Genomic DNA, 16,132 nt, shown 5'->3' on the forward strand with positions numbered 1-16,132 from the left:
CTTAGAGCCTGATTCTCCCTCTGCCTATGTCTCTGCCTCTGTGTGTGTGTGTCTCTCATGAATAAATAAATAAAATCTTTAAAAAAAAAAAAAGAAGTAAGTAAGGAGCAGGGCCACAGTGGGGGCAGAGGAGCATGGAGAGATTGAATGAACAAATGGAGTTTGTATTAGCAGAAGTTCAAAACTGTGCAAAAGCAATTGTTTCTTCAAATTTCCCTCAAATAAATGAGAAGAATGGCCAGCCAGTATAAGTAAAATAGTGAATCAGAACCAATCTCTATTCTTGCCCCAACCTTCCAAAGTTTGTTTTCTAGTCAAATCATTCTGTTTCAAATCACTTTTGCCATTCTAGTTTATTTCAAACAGTCTTCTATTTTGAAGATTTACTACTCAGCAATAAGTAGTTGAAACTTCCCACAGAAGTTATTAGCATCTCTCCTGACCTTGAGTACTTCTCATATGTAACACCCAAGCCCTGAGTCAATAGAACAGACTGCTCCCAGAACAGGATTTTAACCACATACACTCAACAACATGGTAGGTGTTAGTCACCTATTGCTGTGTAACAGATGATTCTAAAAGTTAATGGCCTAAAACATGATCATCATTTATTACCTCTTGTGGTTCCTATGGGTAAAAAAATTGGGGCTGGTCAGCTAGGCAGTTCTGACCTTGGGTCTTGTGACCTATCTTAGTGTTGTGGTCAGATGGCAACTGAGACTAATGTCATCTTCAAACCTTTTTCATTCACATGTCTGGTGACAGGGCTGAAAGACTTAAACAACTGGAGTCCTGAATATCTGCAGTTTCTCAGATTTCATTCTCTATCTCTTTGTGGTCTTTTTATGTGGTTTCTCCAGAATGGTGGCCTTAGTGTAACTGAACATATATGTCAGTTCAGGATCCCAAGGATGTCTCAAGAAAGAAAAAAACAGGTAATAGCAGCATTACCATCTCTAGGTTAGCTTGAGAAGAAGTCACATAGAGTTACTTCTACCATACTTGATTCATTGAGGCAATTGCAAGAACTGTCCAGGCTCAAGGGAAGGGAACTTAGACCCCAATCTCTCCATGGAAGAGTGTCACAGTCACGTATAAGAAGAGCCCGCGCATGTAATGGTACACTGGTTTCTGGAAAAATGCAGCGTGTTATAACTCCTCTTTTGGTAGCCCTGTGGCTCTTCAATTTCTCCTGTCTTATTAGACATTATAATGAATATAAATGAAGTCAAATAAAAGAGTTTATCAAAGCTAGAAGAGAATGTTAATGTAAGATGTATCAAAATCAATATCCAGAATTATCTCTTGGCAGACTAGGACTGCTGAGTTTAAAAATAACAAGATGATGTTTATAAAGGGCCATGTGTGGGAATTTAAAAATAATTCTATGAATGCACAATAGGAAACTCCTGGCTTGGCAGGAGTTCTTATGAAAAAGAGCTGGGAATTGTGGTTGATCATAAACATGAAATGTATCAAGAGTGGGATGTGATTGCTTAAACAAATGAGAAGCTGATCCACATTTAGGTTGTATTTGTAGTATATAGTGTTCATATTATGGGAAGTAAAGACCCAACTCCCCTTGCATTCAATTAGCCATTCATTCACTTAATAAATGTTATTGCACTACTACTACCTGCTAGGCACTGTTGTAAGTGCTGGCAATATACCAATGAACAATACACACACAAAACCCTACCCTCATAAAACCTGCATTCTAGTGGAAAAACAAAAGATGAACCAAACAAAAATACTGGAGAAAAAATGATGAAAAAGAAAACAAGAAAGGGAACCTAAATGTTGGCAATGAGAGGGTAACAATTTTAAATAAGGTGGATAGGGAAGTCTTCATTGAGAGGGGCTATTTAAGAAAAGATGAAAAGGACAAAAGAAAATAAGTCATGCATATCTCAGGAAGGACAGAGAGAAGGAATATCTAGGGCAAAGGCTCTTGGGAGGCCAAGCAGCAAAAAGCCCAGTGTGGATGAAGCAAAGTGAGTAAGACTGAGCAGTAGGAGATGCAATCAGAGAGATGACACAGAGCTGATTATCTAGGCCCTTGTGGGTCACTCTTGAGTACTGGATCTCACTCTAAGGAGAGAAGCCAGAGAAAGGCTTGAACAGGGGAGGGACATAAGTTGACTGGGAATTTCAGTAGATCAACAAGAGTGGCCACTGCATTGAAGCATGCAGGGAGACTAATTAGGAGATATTGTTAATAATACAGGCAAAAGATGACAGTAGCTTAAGTCAAGATGGTATATCAATCAGGAAGGTGGCTATAAGAATCTATAGTTCAGAGAAGAAGTCCAGATTGACAATATAAATTTGGCAGGCATCAATAAACAAATATTTAAATCCATCAGTTTGGTTGAAATAACCAAGAGTGAGAATAAAAAGTTTCAAGGGCTAAGCCTCTATAAATACACCCTGAACTTTAGAGACTGGGAAGATGAGGAGGAACAAGCACAGTAGACTAAAAAAATGATCCTACAAGTAGGAAAACCAGACAAATATGGTACCCAGAAAGTCAAACAGAGAAGGTACTTCAAGTAGAAGAGGAGTTTATTATCTGCTACTGAAAGCTCAAATGAAATGAAGAATTAGAATGAATTCAGGACAAGATTTTTCAATGCAAGTCACTGGTGACCTCAATAAAAGCAGTTTTAATAGTGTAATGGGGTAAAACTTTATTGGAGTTCAAGGGAGAATGGAAGGAGGGAAATAGAAGACTGGACAACTGATAGCCCTTTGAGTTTTGCTGTAAAGGGAAGGATACAAGCAAGGTAATGGCTAGATATAAGTATAGTTAAGAAAAGAAAAATAACAACCTGCTTCCATGCTGTTGTGAAGACTCCAGGAAAGGAAAAAAATTTAGGAAAGGGAAAGAAGAATTATTGGATTGATGACTTGAAAAGGTAAGAAAAGGATAAAATCTAGTGGACAAATGGAGGGATGCCCTTACCAAGTGGGAATGGGTAGTTCAGGCTTGCTAATAGGATAGGAGCCAAATATAGGAGCACAGATTCAGATAAGTGAGCACAAGTGGTGGTGGGAGATTGTAGGAGTGTTCCTATGAGTATTCCTATGATTGTAGGAATATTCCATTTCCATTTTCTTTATGAAATGGAAAGCAAGACCATCATGTGAGCATCAGGATGAGGAGGGAGGTGTGGAAGGTCAGAACACAGATGAGAGGGTATGAAATGGTCTTGTAGGAAACTGGAAGAATGCATGAGTGGGGGAAATATGAGTGCTGTGTAGACCAAGACACACTTAAGGTTGATGACTGTGAATGAATTTGAGACCAATCAGCATGGCTACATATTGCAGAAAGGTGTGGCAAAAGGCTGTGACTTAGTTAAGCAAGTGTTTCAATAAGGGTATTGTGTTTACAGGCAAGAGAGTAATATAATGGTTGGCCCTGGGATTTGAGCCGGATAAAGATGAAAGTGAGGATATTAGGTGACAGACTGAGAGGAGGTGGTTGTATCTGTCTAGAGTTCTCAGAACTAGGAACTACTAGAAGGAGTGAGATGGAAGGGTAGGAGGTGGTAGCAGTAGTGTGACATGTCAGCGCTGAGATAATAGACACTAGCAATGACGATGTCTAGAGTATGAAGGCTCAATGAGTGAGGTAGGGTGCAGGACAAGAGCATGGCAAGAGAGAACAAGGAACTAAGCTACCAATGAATTCATGCTAGAGAACCTAACAATTATCCAAGGGCTAAAATGTTCAAGGAATATGGGCAGTGAACAGATAAATGTACAGATAATTACATCAAGGAAGGAGTAGCAGGTGGAATATGGTAATGACATGAAAGTCAAGCTGAGGGGTAGTATTTAGAGAAGAATTAGGGAGATGATTTAGAATGGCAATAAGGAGCAAACAGAACATCCATACATCATCAAACCCAGTGGCACCAACAGTGTTAAAAAGGAAACAACCGTCAATTGAGTTGCAAGGGAAGCAAGGTGATAAGGTTTCCATTTAGAACAAAAAGTTAAGGGAATGGTCCCAGGAGAGGGTGAGATTATGGGGTATTTTACTCATGACTGTGAGTCCTGGGGGCACCATGGCAGGTTTTTAAGAGATAGAGAGGGTGGGCTATGAGATCAAAAAAGGTGATGGACAAAGTCATGTGAGAAATAAGGCATTACCTCAGAGACATGGGCTTCTTAAGGTGACTGACATATACAGGGGATAAAGGATATAGTAAATCCAAGACAGAGAGTTGTCTCCAAACTGCGAAGGGGAAAGCAGCTGAGAGCATTTGCAAGGAAGGTATAGACTTCCACATCTGAGATTCTGTGTTCAACTCGTAATGCTGTTTTAAGAAAATATAGATGAAGTGAAGTCCATTGAGATGAACAGGCTTGAATAAGGCAAATACAATGGAAAGTCATTTTTGGAAAATCAATAGTAGAAAAAAACTGAGAAGGATTTACTAGGTCTTTGGGAGACAATGAAACTCTCTTAAATTATCAAGAGTATTTAATGTAAGAGAGGACCTTCCTTGGGCCTTATTGCTCCAGAACAGAACTTGAACCTGTTGGCTAGAAGATGGGGGAAAGAAATACCTGTTCCAAAGAGTGAGTTAACCAATGATGGACCAAGGGACAGCTACCGAACAGTCTTGTCCAAAGACCAGTGCTGATCAATAAACTATTTGTTACCAGTCTGTGATAAGGGAAGTATAAAACTTGAGAGTGATCATTTAAAAACTATTGTTAGCAATTTTTCTGTAATGTGTACGCATTTTTTTGAAATGCAACTTTAGGTTTGTTTAGTCAATAAAAATGTGGATTAGTGTTTTACGTGTCTTATTTCATTTTCTTAGTATTTTATTTTTATCATACTTTGTAAAAAGGTTGGCCCTCAATGGATATGGAGATTTTTTTTTAAAGTAGATTTGTTACAATAAATAGCTAGAGAGTTTGAACTAACTTAGAATATCACAGGAGTCATTTACTGGTCCATTCAGCACTCAGATCTTGATTTCTAATACTAAAGGAATCAGGGCTCCTTAGAGAAATGGCTGATGTTAACACTGAGTCAGGAAATAAACAAGAGGAGCCTTGAAGCATCTTGTAGTGCCAAAAAAAAGCAAGTGTTCTCTCTTAGATACACATACATGCACACATCTCGGTATGTCAAAGAGACACAAGAGCCAACTGAAAGAGTTTGCAATGGCCAAAGTGGGAAAAATTTGAACAGCATAAATAAGGTAGCATTGGACTATAACCCAAAGTATCAAATAAATATCCATGTGTATAAATAAATTAATACCCACACCGAAGTAAATAAGTGATCACATAAATAAATAGGCAGTAACAAAAAGAATCTAGAGCTTAAAATAATTCATTTACTCTGTCTTTAAGGAGGGGAGTATAACTCCCCACTACTTAAGTGTGGGCTGCAAATAGTGACTTTCTTCCAAAGAGCAGAGTGTGGAATGAGGGAAAAAGAATAACTTTACACTGAAGAAACTTCAAGCCAGGCAATCAAGGTAAGCATCAACAGTGATAATTCATACTGATAGCATCTACCCTTGATAATGATGCGGTGAGAATGGCACTTAACCTCTGTGGTCTTCCTTCCCCAAAGCATATTACCTCAACCTACCATAATAAAAACATCAGAAGGACATTCTGCAAAATGCCTGAACAGTACTCCTCAAAACTATCAGGGTCATCAAAAACAAGGAAAATCTGAGAACCTCTCAGAACCAAGAGAAACCTAAGGAGACATGTATGTGTTATCCTGGAACAGAAAAAAAAAAAAAAAAAAAAGTGACATTAGGCAAAAGCTAAGGAAATCTGAACAAAGTATGGTCTTTAGTTAATAGAAAGTATCAATATTGGTTCATTAATTGTGTGTGATAAATATATCATATTAATGTTAAATGTTAACAGGAGGAGGAACTGAGAATGGAGTATATAGGAACTTTATACTAATTTCACTATTTTTCTGTAAATCTAAAATTGTTCTAAAATAAAAGTTTATTTTAAAGAAAAAAAGAAAATCTTCAAGAGGCTGGACAGGGCTTTCCATTCATAGTGAGAGAGTAAAAACAGGTCTGGAATAGAAGACCTGACTATCCTTACTGAGAAGGGGAAGTCACTTAATTTCACTGAGTTTTGATTTCCTCATCTGCAAAAGAAAAAAAAAAAAAAAGATACCATTTTTACCTAGTCAGATGACACGATCTATGGAAAGGATCTCTAGAAACATCATAATCTATATACAAGGAAATCTGAAGGTTGCTATCATCATAACACACAGAGAAATTCCCGCATGGTAGATCATTTGGACTAATTGCAATTACAAATGTCATATACCCTGAGCACCCTACTACCAGAGGTTCTGACTCAGTAGGTCTAAGATACAACCTACAAATCTATATTTTGAAGCTTCCCAGGTGATTCTGATACACAGGCAGATTTGAGAACCACTAAACTACCTGAATTCTAAAATCCCTTCTTATTTTATGATCAAATGTTAATGATACATGATTACTTTTTTCCAGATATGTGGCACCCTTTGAGAAAGATTTGAACTTTGCAATAAAAGTATAATTTTGGAATCAGCCAGCCTGTGGGTGATGTGGGTGAACAAAAGGTGCTAGTCACCTAATCTGTTCTGCCTATTTGTTAATTCAACTCAATAGGGAAGGCCTTCAAAGTAGCATGAAAAGGCCTAGCTGCTTAGTCTTCTCTAACTAGGGTCCCTCGGTGTGTGTGTGATTCAATTGGAAAATGCTATATATACTATAAAGCTTATATAAAGTGGAAATCTTAAGTATACAGTACCTTGATTTTTTGTGTGTATATATACAGCCCACATGATCATGACCCATATCAAGATATATTTTCCAACACCCCATAAGGCTCCCTAAACTCCTTCCCAGTGTACAGTTATAACAAAACTAAAGTGAGTCCACTCCTTGGTGAGTTGGAGATTGCACCAGATGGAGTTGTCACACTAAGGAAATTTTATTTGCAGCAAATGAGGAGATCATGGGCATAAACTCCAAAGCCAGGACTCTCTGAGCAGGGGTGAGTGTGTTTATTTTATTTGGGCTTATGATGAGTAATCAGAAAGGGGAGTTTTATCATAACATTATAAGAAGGCAGAGGTAACTTTCAGACAGGGGGGAGGGTTATGGATGTGCTCCAAGAGCTGAGAGCCAGGATAAACTAGATGGATCTTGGGCTCCTTATCTCAGGTAATGAATGAATGCAAGGCCTTGCTTACCTTTGAAACAGCACTGGGAGTTTTACCACTGATTTATTGTCTCTGATAAGGTTAGGCTATTTTCTGGCCTGGTAGAGACTGATAGTATTTGCATTCCCTTTGTTCCCTTAAAATCCTTACCTAGGGAGGTTTTTGCATTTCTTTGTAATTCTGACACCTCCTAGGAAGTTCTGCAGGAAGTGTGCTGGGGCTAGTGGAGTGCTAAGGCAAAGATCACTGAAAATAGCTGGGGGCCTGAAATTATTTTTTTCTTTTTCTGGGGACCCCTAAATCTTTCTGCTTACTCAGTCACCCAGCCAGAGGCAGCCACTCTTAAGCCTTCCTTCACCATCAATTAATTTCATGACCTTCATATAAACGGCTCTTGACCTTCATATAAATGGAATCATGTAGCATGAGCTCTTATGTGACTGTGTCCTTTCACTCAACAAATTATCTGTGAGATTCATCCATCCTGGTGAATGTACCAATAGCATGGACTCTTTATTGCTGGTCTTTCAGTTCTTAGCAAGAGCTCTAAATGATCAAGTTCAGATTGTCTATGTACACATTAAATAATTATACAAGTACAGGAACAGAATGACAAGTCAAAGATGGAAAATTCCAAAGATTTTTCTAGGGTGACCTTTGCCATGAGAAAAGAAGGCATCCTTCAAAGTCAGGTGATTCTCCAGAAGGGAATCAGAATGCAGGCTCCATACCACCATTACCTCCCAGAAACCTGCATTTTTGTCACAATATTCTTGACTTGTACATATGCTAATATTTAGGAACCATTCCTATGAACTCTACAGAGAATCTGGAAAAGGGGTTTTTACTAATGGAGTTGCCCAGAGACTGCTGAACAAAAGGTACAGGTTTTGAAATTTGACTTCAGGGATTATCACCTGGAAGGTCTCCTGGAATGTCTGAGTTTGAGGGAACTGAGTTTCACTCTGGTCTTTTATCTCCCTTCTTTGAAATCGGTCTGCCCTGAAGCAAAGGTTTTTTTTGTTTGCTTGTTTTTGTTTTTGTTTTTTGCATAAGACTTGATAGAGCATTTTTAACCAGAAAGAATAAAGAAAAAAGAAAAATGATGGGCCAAACAAGAACAGGGCTGATTTCCTTGCAAGCACAATGTCAAAGCTGATTATCAAAGCCATTATCAGGGGTTCCAGAAAATAAAGCCTTCAGCAAAGCCACAGGAGTTCTTCCTTATTCTCTGGGGTCTGCTGTACAGCCAACCATAAAAGTATACACATATACCCAGGGCAAAACCACTGGGCTCTGCAGAGCACTCTGAATCGGTGAACATTAATCCAAAATACCGTATCAGACATCTTTATGAAAAACCACAATTGCCCTTCCCTGGGTTAATCTGCATTCGTTTGCTAATGTAATTTCCATGCGCTGAATTCCAATGGATAAATAAAACAGTCAATCAACATATCATTCCATTGGTGGTCAATTTTTGTGGGTTTCCAATTGCTGCCCTTTACCTTTATTGCACATCTCCATGGTCCATATCCATGGTCTTCTTCTGAGCTATGTCTATGCCCAGGAAAACAAGCATGCAGACTCACAGGTTCATAGATCCTTCAAAAAAAAAAAAAAAATCCCACTTGGGAAATGTTTTACTAGTACTTTTAATAGTATTGATTACTGACATTAGTAGCTATGACTCACACAGTTCTTAACCTAGTGGATCTTATGTGCACCACAGCAGAGTCCTTGAGAGATAGAAAATGCTATCCTCATTCCACAGGTGAAGAAACTAAATTTAAGGACTTTCTTTGCCTGAAATTTCTTAGTGAACAGGTACAATTCCCAGTACCCAAACGCATGATCTCGAGTTCCAAATAACATGTTGCTTTATTTTTCTACAATGAAATGCTTCTGTTAAGATTAAGTCAAGAAAAATTCAAAAGTGATAGAGCAGGGCACCTAGGTGGCTCAGTGGTTGAGCATCTGCCTTTGGCTCAGGTCATGATCCCAGGGTCCTGGGATTGAGTCCCACACTGGGCTCTCTGCAGGGAGCCCGCTTCTCCTTCTGCCTGTGTCTCTGCCTCTCTCTCTCTGTCACTCACGAATAAATAAATAAAAAAAACAACTAGGTGGAGAAGGGGATCTTTTCACATTGCATATGCATACCAAATCACTAAGACATGCACTTCAGATATTTTATAATTTTATGTGCAAATTATACCTGGATAAAGCTGATTTTTTTTAAAGGCAGACAAGGAAAAAGACATTTTTAAAGACAAATAATTTTGAAAGTGTAAAAGGACAGTAATTTTGCTTCCTCCTCATATTCTCATCAAAATCACATTTACAATGGTCTCATATTTTACTCACTCATTCTGTGTGGACAGGTGTGCCCTGGAATGAACTTTAGGAATCTCGGCATCTAATCCTGCACAACCAAGAATGCATGCATGTGCAGTTCTGAATCACTCCTTTACCTGTCTCAGCCTTTATTGGTCATCACTAAATAAGCCCATTGGTCCTACACCATCTTTAAGGGTCTTTCTCAGCTTACAGTAGATTTCTCTAGGGTGACGGAGGGAACATATACAGACAGCAATGTAGGATGCTGAAGCCAAGGTTTCTATTGCATTGTTGTACTCCATCGCCTCAGCCCACCTGATTCCTCCCTGCTGGTGTGTAGAAGATGAGCAGTGACCTCCAGCACCTCAGCTGTGAAAGACTGCCAAAGTGTAAAATCCCAAAGCATAGCTTTCAACCAGCAGTTGGAAGGAGACACAGGATAAATATTCCAGTGTGGGACAAGTCTGGGGCAATGTCTACATTTTTCCTGCAAATCTCAGTGTGATTGAGCCCATTCACTACAGGAGTAACCAGCTCACGACACACTCCTTTTGGCTTTTCTCTCTTCTCCATTTCATGCTCCCTGTGCCCCTACCTGTGCTTCCTGGATTCATTTCCAAACAATCTATCTTCATCTCAGGCTCAGCTTTTGAGAGAACTCAAAGTAAGACTTAGGCTTTAGAGAATGGTTACTGTCTGAATACAGAATTGGGTGGTATGCAACACATTACCAATTAACCCCTTTAAGCTGTTTCTTTACAATTACAAATTCTTTACAATTTACTGTGATACTTTCTGAATAGTTCTTTTTTTTTTTAAAGATTTTATCTATTTATTCACGAGACACACACACACACACAGAGGCAGAGACATAGGCAGAGGGAGAAACAGGTTCCATGCAGGGAGCCGGACATGGGACTCCATCCCGGGACTCCAGGATCACGCCCTGGGCTGAAGGCAGGTGCTAAACTGCTGAGCCACCCAGGGATCCCCCTGAATAGTTCTTTATATGTACCTGCAAAGTTTAGATAGAGAGGTAAGGATATGGCATAATTAGTGTGTGATGTAGCCTTTTCTAAATAGGAGAACCTCCATGAAGCTTTATTTAATAGAGACAATTGGACACTTTCCCTCCATATTTTGTAAAATTATAATTCTTCAGTTAGCACCCCAAATCATACTTTATTGAATTGGTCTGAGGGTGAGGTGTTAAGGCAAAAATCTCTACCAAATCTCTCATTAGGCGATCTTCATTTGGAAGCTGATCACAATTGTCACCTGTCTTTATTGGTAAGAATAGTGTTGGGTGTGAATTACAGAAATCCTCAAATTCTAATGTGACCAACCGTCTCATTTTCTCTGGGGCCATCCTGGTTTTAGCATTGAAAATCATGGGAAAATCATTAGTCATGGGCAAACCAGACGAGATGGTCAACCCCCCAAGTCCTACCTATCTTTATATCATTTAACCATCACTCTCATCTTTGGTAGTACATCTAACTCATCCAGGAGATTTAGGTCATATATTTGCCCCTCTCCGCTGGAAACACCTGATGGGAAACCGGGGAAAGAAGAGTTATCCAAAAAAAGGAGGGGTACTGATTTTTCAAAAAAAAGTGATGGTAGGGAGGCTTAGATGGAGATTGATATACATATACATATACATATACTATGTAGATACAGATATAAATAGACATCGATATCCACCCTATTCTTTAAGGAATCATTCTCTTTCACTCTGCAGATCTCATCATCAATATTATTTTTCCTCCTCTTTTTTTTCCTTTACCTCCCACATAGGTCTTTCCTTTTCATTATATATTCCAGCCCCAACACTCTCATTTTCACAGCACCTCAAGGGACTCACACTTCCCTCCACCATCTGCACCACCAGATCCAAATAAAAGTAAGCTCCAAGAAATATGCTATTCTGAGAAAGAAATGAATAGATACATTAAAAACTAAACGTAAAAATATGTTATAGAAATTTAGAATGCATATCTGTTTTCCTTCGGCTCACTGTTTTGATTAATGCCATTTTCTCTAAAAATATTAAATGCCCATCTCTTGATTCATGCAAAACTTTTTCTTTAGGCATCCATGGTCAGGAAGTAGGCATTTTAAATAGTCACTAGGGCCCTATTTAGTGTCTAAAGTAGTAACTCATTGCAGGCTTAAAATTCCACCAGAAATATTATTAAATAAAAAGCTGGCCGACTCCTGAACTTGAGTGTGAATTCCTATGCTTAAGGTGGAAAAGATAAAGAACATAGAAACTCGAAAGGATTATCTTCACCAAGAAGTCCTTAATGTTCCCTTCAGCTTGACTGAACCTTGGACAGGCTTCTTCCTGACTTTAGTAGTACCTATTAGCAAATCTGTCTCTCTCTCTCCCTCTCTTCCCGTCTCTGTCCTTCTCTCTCCCTCTCTCTCTCCTTCCTCACCCCCTTCTTCTCTCCCTCTCCCTTCCCCTGCCTTCCTCCATGCTTCACATCTCATCATCTGGAGATGAGATGTGATTTTACATTTTTTTCCTCTTTCTCTCTTTCATTTTTAATGACTTTTGAAAACCTGTGACCCTGAAAACCTTAACTTCTCAAAATGAAATCCTTCATTTTCAAGAGATGCTGGAAAAGGTATTCTTTTAATAGATGGATGTCATCAAAATTATTCTTCCCTTGGACTTTGTCTCCAGAGATTTTTGAAGATTTGGTAATCTTACCATTTGGTAAGTCATTCTCTAAAATTCTCAAAAGTTTTCTAGAATAAAAGCTCTGGGATTCTCCAAGTGTTTGTGGGTTTCTAGTGCTTAAAATTACTAAAAAAGTGATTTTAGTATATAAAGAGATTAACTCATAAAATTATAGCCCTGTTTGTCTCTACTTAACATGCAGAATTATTTAATAATATCTACCATGATGCTGATAGTGATTTCAAGTACCTGCCACCTTTTCCTCTAGTGGTCTCTGTTGCTGAAGATTTTTTTCTCTCCTAAACTCCCATAGTATTTCATGTTTATCTTTTAACACACATCCTTTTGCATCCTGATTTGGAGTTCTATTTTTACATTTGTTCCCTTATTAGATCACAAGATTTCACCAAAGTCTAGCACTGAGTCTTGGGTATTACAGGAGCTTTAAAATATTTGCTGGATGAATAAAAATGGTCACGAGGTGCCTGTGTAAAAATAAATCAGCGAAATAATCTGGATGATACATCCTTCATAGTCACAAAATAACATATAGATTCATTTTATATTAATGACAATATTATAATGATTAATATTGACAATATTAATGACCAAAGCCATTAAGTTGCCTTATTCCAGATAGATGCAATTTGTTTTTCAAAAGAACTTTATAAAAAGATTTTATTTATTTATTCATGAGAGACGCAGAGAGAGGCAGAAACACAGGCAGAGGGAGAAGCAGGCTCCATGCAGGGAGCCCGATGCGAGACTCATCCCAGTACTCCAGGATCATGCCCTGAGCCAAAGGCAGACATGCTTAACCGCTGAGCCACCCAGGTGTCCTGTATTTTTCAAAAGAACTTAACATCAGTAACCAATTTTCTCCACATATCTATTGCCCCATGAACTTAGACAATATAAAGAAGCGAGAGTATGGGTAATGCCACACAAAACACATTTAAACTCAACTCATATCCGTAGCTCTCCCCTAGCTGATGGAACAAAACCAACTTTGACTACAATACGCAAAGCAAATGAATGGAAACTTTACCCTTCAGTCAGATCCTTAGGGGAGTATATTCATTTCCTTTCTTCTCATTTCCTAATTAGAATCTCTTACCCAGTCACTCTGCCAGCAGAAATCTTGTCTGACTCCGTTTTAGGGGCCTGGTTATGCTTTCAATATCTACATATTAATTTCCTCTGGGCACCTGGTTGATATTACAGAGAACTTTTCCTGCTACTTCATACCCCTGTTGAGCCTAAAATCAATTTTATGACAATCCCAAACCACTTTCCCATCTATGGTTCCTCAATTCTATTCATTGGAGTAGCTGTAAAATCAATCTTAGGGCAAAGATATTTATTTAGTTTGAGTATTCTATTTCCAAGTGGTCTGAATGTTAAGTGGAAGGGAGATCAGTGCAACTCAAGAGTCTACAGAATTTGGCACAGGTCTTATTTTCACACAATGAGTAGCCTCCTGCTCCCTGTATAAGGATTAGCTTTATGAACTCTCCAGGAGAAAACACATGTTTTACCAATTCATTTAAAGAATTGCCAACTATTCAGAGATACTGTTAAAAATTGATGTGATGTCACTAATCAGTCATGTAACTTTTCCCCACAAATTAAGAAACTAGAACAGAGTGCTAATTTCCTTTAAAATGTGTCTTAAGTCAACATTCCCTAGAAGAAGAGCTTGAGATATGGATTCTTGTGCATGTGGCTTATTGAGTGAGGGCTGTCTGGAAAAAGGGAATGAGGGAAAGAGAAAATGGTAAGAGAAGGAACCAAGCAATGATATGGTCTTACCTGTAGTCTAGAGCCACAGCAGAATGATTTCACAGGGGTTCTGGAGCATACATAATAAATACCACAGAGTTGGTCCTCCATGAGGCAAGAGAACTATCCTTCTGTCCCTCTTTTCAGTCTTTAGCTGTGGGCCACCCCCAGGAGAAGGACATAGAATCTCCTAGACATTTCTGTGTGAGGTCACTCTCATGGGCTGAGGGAAGTTCTCTGAAGAAAGGGGCAGCTCTAAGCTATTAAAAGTTTCTGCTTGCAGCATCTGGGGGATGGATGTACTACTCCTATAAATATAGATTTGGACAGGATAGTAAACTGTTAGTTTCTATTACAAATTGTTTCAGGACTATCCTCATCCTTGATTTTTTTCACACATGGAGTAAACACAAAAGGAATTAATTGTTCCTAGAAAGAAAAGTCATACACTTGAGTGGAGGTAATCAGTAAACTGCCCCTCCAGTGGTAAATGAAGACCATTTTATAAGATTAAAACTCCTTCAAATGCCTTCAATAAATCCACATTCAAAGCCAGACTGGGAACTGAAGGATGGTGAGTGTAACTAGAAAATGTCAGTCTGGCTCTCCACCCTTCAGAGAACATTTATCTGCATGTAACAGAAACTTCAAGTGTAGAGTTAAACAAATAGAATCTTACTAAGAATGGACACCTGGGTGGCTCAGCAGTTGAGCATCTGCCTTTGGCTCAGGGCCTGATTCTGGAGTCCCAGGATTGAGTCCCACATCGGGCTCCCTGCAGAGATCTGCTTCTTCCTCTGCCTCTGTTTCTGCCTCTCTCTCATGAATAAATAAATAAAATAAAGAATCTTACAAAGAAGACAGGAGAATCACAGTCTAAAATAATCCACAATTGTCATCCAAAATCTAATATCTTTCACACTGAATTATTTACATTTATTCTTTAAACATGGTGGCTTATTTGTTGCCTCACAGTCACAACAGAGCTGCCAGACTACCAGGCATCTTACTTGTGTTCCAGAAAAAAGAGGAAGAAAAGAGATTAAAAAAGCAAAGGACATGCTAATGAAGACTATTCCTTATATCAGGAAAGCAAACACTTTCCCAGAATCTACATACTACACACTACACACTTACTCTTAGATCCTGATAGAGTTGGGTCATATTGCCACCCTTAGACCAATTACTGTCCATGGGAGATAATCATAATTCATTTAGATCAACACTATTCTACAAAAATATCATATAAGTCACAAATATAATTTTAAATTGCCTGAAAGCCATATTAAAAAGTAAAAAGAGATTAAAGAAATATCAATAATACATTTTATTTAATCCAATACATCCAAAGTATTATTGTTTAAGAATATAATCAATATAAAATAATAAACTATTTTACATTTTTTAATTAAATATTTGAAATCCAGTGTGTATTTTACACTTATGGCACATCTCAATTTGGACTTGTCACATGGCAAGTGCTCTAAGATGAGTGGCTAGTACTGAACAAGTGAAAATCTAGACCAATCATGATTTGTCTCTGGAAGCTCGGGTAGGAACCTGCCTTTCCTGAGATCCTGCTAATCTCTGCTTCTATCTGAAGAAATCTTGACTCTTAACATGGAAGACAGGGGAGAGAGAGATGATAATGAGTAGGAAAGAAACAATGTCTATTCCAGGCCCCCCCAATCAGTGTCTCTGCTAACTTGTCCCAAGGGAGGAAATATGCCATTTACAAATCTTTCTATGTTTGGATTATTTGAGTTAAAGTTCATCTTTTTTAAGCATATAATTGGTTAATTGACTATGGGTGATTTTAGTCGTATCATGACTTTTCTCACATCTAAGATGGATGTCTTTCGACAGATGAACGGATAAAGAAGATTGTGTGTGTGTGTATATATATATATATATATACACACAGACACACACATATGTATATGTATACACACAATGGAATATTATTCAGCCATCAGAAAAGATGAATACTTACCATTTATCGTCATGGAAGGAACTGGAGGGTATTATGCTGAGTGAAATAAGTCAATTGGAGAAAGATAACTATCATATGGTTTCACTCATATGTGGAATAT

General features: G+C 38.3%; 1 long non-coding RNA gene across 2 annotated transcripts in view; it reads right to left on the reverse strand.

Moving 5' to 3' along the window:
• Nucleotides 1-16,132, reverse strand: part of LOC140617845 (uncharacterized) — an 80,535-nt gene that overhangs the window by 52,540 nt on the left and 11,863 nt on the right. For both annotated transcript variants that reach the window (XR_012017990.1, XR_012017991.1), the window contains exon 2: nt 8,737-8,833. This is a non-coding gene — a long non-coding RNA (uncharacterized lncRNA). The remainder of the gene's footprint in view (nt 1-8,736; nt 8,834-16,132) is intronic.

Source organism: Canis lupus, chromosome 26 (genome assembly GCF_048164855.1).
Source record: "Canis lupus baileyi chromosome 26, mCanLup2.hap1, whole genome shotgun sequence".
NCBI classification, from domain to species: Eukaryota; Metazoa; Chordata; class Mammalia; order Carnivora; family Canidae; genus Canis; species Canis lupus.